This window comes from Otolemur garnettii, unplaced genomic scaffold (genome assembly GCF_000181295.1).
Source record: "Otolemur garnettii isolate 467f Iridium unplaced genomic scaffold, OtoGar3 scaffold00017, whole genome shotgun sequence".
NCBI lineage: Eukaryota > Metazoa > Chordata > Mammalia > Primates > Galagidae > Otolemur > Otolemur garnettii.
In genome coordinates, this window is record NW_003852412.1 from 13,927,111 (window position 1) to 13,933,878 (window position 6,768).

A 6,768-nucleotide genomic window follows, 5' to 3' on the forward strand; every position below is an offset into this window, starting at 1 on the left:
GGGTGGGGAGTTTGTGGAGAAGTTGGAATTAGGAGGGAATTGGGTGGTTGTACAGAAATGAGAATGAAGTTACAGAACTGGTTGTGGTTAGTACAAAAGGTATATAAAAGCTGATGAGGGCTCTGGACAGGTGGGTTGTAACTGTAAAGTATTATTCAAGTGGAAAACTCTATTATTGGCATCAGAATTACATGTATGAGATAAGAAGATACCAAGAAATCCATGAAGGAGAAAAATAATATAGGAAGAGACCTGAGATACTGCAGATCATAGTAACCATAATTAATCAAGATTTCTTTCTTTTTTTTTTTTTGCAAATAATAGGAAACAATTTCAAGTCTGTTTAATAACAAAATGAATATATTGACTCAGATAACTGGTGGGTCCAGAGTAATTCAGGCTCAGATGTACTCAGTAGCTCAAAGATATTGGGACTTATTTCTCCTCTTCAGTTTATGCTGCTTCCTTATGGCTCAGGAATCTTCTCTTTATGATGACAAAATAGCTGCCAGGAGCTCCATTCTATCTTCTCCAGCAAGAACAATTTTCTCCTAAACAGTTCCAACAATGGGCCCTGCACCAGCCTGGCTCTGGTGTAGCTGACATTACAAGCTCATCTCTAAGCCAAACTCCATGTCAAGAGTTTGTTATGCTCTTGTGTGTAGAACTAAGTCAACCCTCATCTCTGGAGCTGCAAATGGAAAGAGTAATACCTCAACCACCAGGACTGGGAGGGAGCTGATTCCCTAGAAGAAAATTGGGGTGCTGTTCCCAGAAGAAGGTGGGATGGATGCAATAAAGACAATGACTATCTGCTAGAGGAACCAAGGGAAGACTTTCAAGGAGCGTGGTAGTCAACAGTGGCAAATGATCCAGAGAGGGTGAAGATGAGGAGAAGTGAATGGGCACAGACTTTAGACCTGGTGGCTGAGTCCGGCTTCTTTAAAAGATCACAAATAAGGGAGGAAAACAGATTTTAGTGAGTGAAAGGGTGAGTGGGAGTAGAAACACTATGGGCTAGGGTTTTCTATTTTAAAGAAGTCTATCAGTGAAAGGAGGCAGGAGACTAGCTGTCCCTGAATTCTGTCCCATAATCAATGAGGGAGACATTGTGATAGGAACTGGAGAGCTGAGATTCATAACTCCTAGTCTATGTCCTCAAGAAGTTTGGAGAAGAACAGATAGTCATAAATGAATGAATTATGGGGAAGAGAAGTACTTGGTGACTCCAAAGTTTCAGAGCGAGAAGGTCCAACTGTGAGAGGCTGATACTGAGTCCGAAAGATCACACAAGAGAGAATGATGAAATCGATCTGGGGTTGTCAGGGAAGGCTTTTCAGGAGAGGTGGCACCTGAGCTGGGTTTGCAGGATAAATGGGAGTTCATTTTAGGAAGCAAAATGGGGAAAGGCATGCCAGGCAAAAGCAAGCACTCCCTAAGAGGCTCATAGGCGCACACTGGCGGAGTGACAAGCACCCAGGAGAGTCGAGGAGGTGGAGAAAGCCTGTGTCATATGCTGAGCCCGCGCTGGGCAGAGGCAGGCACGGGTTTCAAGTCAGGGAAAGACAATGTCAGGTTAGCACGCTAGAAGAATCTCCCTGGACTCAGTCTGGCTGGGAGCTGAGAGGAGGACCAGCTCAGAGGATATGTTGACAGTCATGGGAAAGAAAAGGAGTGACACAGTCCAGCACAAAGACAGGGACAGGGAAGAGGGGAGAGAGGAGGATCACCTGGAGAGAGATATCCCATAGCACTTGGCAATCATGGAATGGGGAAGTGAGGAGGAGAAAGGTTTGCAGATAGGTGATGGGGACGAGGGAAGGCAGAACGGAGTCCCTGGGGAGGGAGACACCGTGCAGGTGAAGAGCTGCTGGTGGGAGGACAGTCCCAGGCAGGCAGGGAAGGCAGGCTCCAGACACAGGTGGGGGCAGCGGCAGGCTGAGCATCCAGAGGGGAGGAAGGATGGAGAATAAGGATGAGAACAAGGATGAGAACCCACAGCAATACCGACGAGGGCCGGAGAACAGGGGGAGAGCTTTCATTTTCTCCATTAAGAAAGCAGTGATCTCACCTGTCGGGAGTGCGTGGGCTGCAGATTTCCCTGCGGGGAAATGAGGACAGTAAGTAAGAGAAGCCATCAATCACTGAGTCACTCAGTCGCCCCCATGCCCCCCCCCCATTCTGCCCTGGCCTGGGCCTTCATTAAGCAGCACCAATGGTTCCCAGGTGGGGGCGGGATGCCTGTTCCAGCCTCCAGCATCCCAGGAACTTCTTTGAATCCTCCCCCAGCATCTGACTGGGGGGTCGAGAGTGAGCCCCCAGCACGGGTGTTTCAGAACATTTCGGTATAGAAGGTTTTGAAATGTCTTATACCCCCCACACAGCAGAGCATCAGTGAGGTACATGGGACCGAGTCCCGGAACTTGCGCTGGTGTGGGAGAAGATGGGGTGGAATCATTTGCAGAAACTGGGTGGGTGTGAAGTGACTCAGGAAAGGAGGACAAGGAAGAGGTGGCTGTGCCCGCAGATACAGGGACAAGCGGGGGCGCCTCGTCTCACATCCAGCAGATACGCCTCTTTCAAGCATCACTAGGCCAATCCCCATCCCCGCCAGGCCGTCCTTTTTATAGCTGTTTTTCCCTTAGTATTTTTCTTGATGTTCACCTTAGGCTGTGGCCACCAGCATCAACATAAAGGGTAACGAAATGCTATTTGCCAGTGACCACGCAAGAGACTTAGAACTACAAAGGCTGAGCTGAGGATAACTGGGCTTTTCGGAAACATCATGGCCATAAAGGCGAGGAATCAAAATAGGGAGGCAACAAAGAGCAAGGGAAAGGCACCGGGTAGCTTCGAAAGTTGCAGCAGTTTGTGTGCAGCACTGCCCTCTGCTGGTCACAGACAGACCTGCAGCTGCATCCTTCTCGGTTGGTGAGTAAAGACGACACAGGTGAGCAGGGCTTCCAAGTCATTATAGGTAAAGATGCACTATCATTAAATCCACACGTATGACTCTTTGGGGACAAACTGACCTTGCCACTTTAGGCTTGAGAGATTTTTCCAGTTAACTATGTTCAAATAAAGACACATATGGTCCAGGAAAAATACTAAGGCCTTGAAAAAGTTTCCCTGGAAAATATTTTGATGTGCACATAATGGCTACAATCACCTGGAAAAAGCCACGGACGAGGAATTCTTTCCCGGAATTAATGAATGAATTTTCAAAAGATGTCTGGTAATTCTATGTTGTTTAATAATAATGGTCAACATTGCCTGGCTTTAGTGGCTCACGCCTGTTACCCGAGCACTATGAAAGGCCAAAGTGGGTGGGTTGCTTGAGCTTGGGAGTCTGAGACCAGCTTAAGCAAGAGCAAGATCAGTCTCTGTTAAAAACAGAAAAACTAGGGCAGTGCCTGTGGCTCAAAGGAGTAGGGCACCGGCCCCATATGCCGGAGGTGGTGGGTTCAAACCTAGCTCCAGCCAAAAAAAAAACAACTATAAAAATAGAAAAACTAGGCAGTCATGATGGCAGATGCCTATAGGCCCAGCTGCTCAGGATTCCAAGAGTTTGAGGTTGCTGTGAGCTAAGATGATGCCAGGACATTCTACTCAGGGTAACAGTGAGACTCTGTCTCAAAAAAAAAATAATAATGGCCAACATTTATTGAACATTTATAGTTACTGGCACCTTCTGTGCATTACATCAGTTAACTTTCACAACCACCAGGTGAGAAAAGAACTGTTATCATCTGTACCTCATCTGTACCTTACATACATAACTGACATACAACGAGTCTAAGTAGCTGGCCAAGATCAGAAAACTTTGGCAGAACAAGGGATTAAACTGAGAACTATTACACAGCCTCCTTGGTAAGGTCATGCAACTGCTTTATTATATACACTTCAAAATGTATAATTGCTCCAACATAATATATATTTATTTTGTGCTCCTATAATGGTACCAGCGAGGTGTTTTTGTGATTGTGTACCTCTCCTCCAGGCACTTCAATTAAAGATTTCAGACCCCTTTGGACTTGGGGGTTTGGAGTGTCTGGATCTGGACATTGTCATACACCCAGAAGACGAGAGGAAAGCAAGGAGAAGGCACTCCTGCTTCTTATAAGCTGTGGCTGACAGTCCTACAGGAAGAACTTAGCCACACTTAGATGCCAAGGGGGCTGGGAAATGTAGTCTCTGGCTAGTCTGCCCCTTTCCAGCACCAGTTCCACACCATGCAAGGTGAATCCAAGATTCTGGTGGTCAGCCAATCATCTTTGCCCTCCCTCTAGTAAGTGTGACAGGATAGTTCACTGACTCAGGCCACACCTTTGGTTACTACCCTAGGTGAGGGCCACACCAAGACCCTGGGACTGGGGTCTTTTAGCAAGGATCTTTGTAAGGCGCTTTCCCTGTTGACAAAGCATTTTAACACCTATTATCCCATTTAATCCTTAACTCCTGTGAGGCAGGTTAATTACCTTCATTGCACAGCTAAAGAAAATGGGCTGAACAGGTGGCATGCCCAAATTCCCACAGCTGGGACTTGACCAATTCTCACTGCCAGATCCTGGAAATAGTGGCTGTTGCTAAGCTTAGGTGGAGCTTGACCAAAAAGCTTCATGGTGGGGAGAGAAGAGTGGGCAGAGCTGTGCGCAAGAAATCCATGGCCTGAATTGACACTGCTTATTAAACCTGGTGACTCTGTCCAGTCTCTGCCAGGAATTCTGAAGTTGGAAAAAGTTGAGAGAGAAGGGTGGCAGTAAAGGGAGGAGAAATAAATAGAGGTTGCTGGAGAAGGGGCGAGGTTCTCAGAATTTTTCTTATCTTCCTCCTTGATCAAATGTCACAGAACATAATAGAACTGTGGCTTTCATTTCACAATTTAATGATTTATATTGTAGATTTCATTTACCTTGGACAATTAAGTCATGTTCTTTATAGAGACTTTTTCCTCTGGAAGGTTAGGAGGGGTCTTCACTCCCCTCCTCTTCACCCCTATCGGAACTCTTAGTCTTATTAGGCCCTCTGATAAGAATTTAGTAATGAGGGACTATTGTTATTTTAATTCTCACCAAGCTTTCATTCTGGGTTAGTTTAAATATTTAAAGTTTTTATATTTTTATTGTAAAATATTTAAAACATACAAAAAGGAGATACTCAACAACTAATTTTAAAATGTTAGCATTTTCCAAGTATATTTGTGTTATTGATTTCTAAATTAAGTCTATCATGTTAGGAGACTATCCTTTGTTTGCATTCAATTATTTTACATTTGCAAAGGTTTGTTTATAGCACAGAATATGGTCTATCTTGGGGAACGTTCCGTTGCACTTGGAAAGAATGAGCATTCTGCTGTTGTTGGGTGAAATGTTGTATGTGTATATGAATAACATTCAGGTCAAGTTTGTTGTTAGTGTTTTAGGTCATCTGCAACTTGCTGATTTTATGTCTACTTACCAGGAGAGGAGTTTTGGCATCTCCATCTATAATTGTGAAAGTGTCTATTTCTCCTTTGAATTCTTTCCATTTTTGCTTAACATATTTTAAATTTCTGTCATTAGGTGGATGCTCACTTAAGATTATGTCTTCTTGGTGAAATAAACTCCTTATTATCAATATTATGAAATATCCCTCTTTATCTCTGAAATAGTCCTTGCTCTGAAATCTACTTTGTTTAACAATAACATAGCCACTCCAATAAGGTGTATTTTCTCTATACTTTTAATTTATCTCTGTCTTTAAGTTTAAGGATATATTCTTATATTCTATCTTCTACTCTGATTTTTGTTCTTCTGTTTTCCATTTCATGCCTTCTTTTTTTTTTTTTTTTTTTTGTCTGGGGCTGGATTTGAACCCACCACCTCTAGTATATGGGGCCAGCACCCTACTCCTTTGAGCCACAGGTGCCACCTATCATGCCTTCTTTTGGATTATTTAAACATTTAATATTATAATTTGATTAACCTGTGTTTGAATAAATAGTATTCCTTTGATGTTCTGGCTACACCTTTGGTTTTTTGGTGTTGTTTTTTTTTTCAATTTTTCATGCGCCAGGGTTCATACCTAAACTTTCACACTCTATTTAGAGATAATATTTTATCACTTCAAGTAAAATATAGAAGACTTACAACCATATTATTTCCTTTACCTTCCCCCCTACATTTACATATATTGAAATTTACGGTGTTCAATTTTATGGTTCTTATTTTCAGTAGTCATACATATTTTAAGTAACTGAACAGGAGAGAAATAATTTTTATTAACACAGATAATTACTATAACTATTGCTCTTCCGTCATTCTCAAAGTTACAAGTTTTTCTCTGACAATGGCTATCTTTAGCCTGAAGAACATCTTTCAGTGTTTCTTTTAGAGCAGATTTGCTGCAATCAAATTTTTTTTTTTTTAATGACAAGAGACCCCATGGGAACCATGACTGGCATCCACCATTGAATCAAAAGCACACAAGAAAAAAGGGGGAAGGAATCCCTAAAATTCACCCCCATATAAGTTGCTTTTTCAAATTATGACTTCATTTCTCAATTTGTCTGTTGTTCATTACTTTTCAGAGTCCTCTGATAATTGTCTTTTTTACTTTCTTTATTATTTTTAGCTATAATCAATGTAATATTCTGTAATGGGCTTACTATATCTTGGCCCAAGTCTGCTTGTTTCTGTCTTTGGTTTAATTTTTCCTTTTTTTGGTCTGGCTTTTTTTTTTTTTTTTTTTTTTGAGACAGAGCCTCAAGCTGTTCCCCCTGGGTAGAGT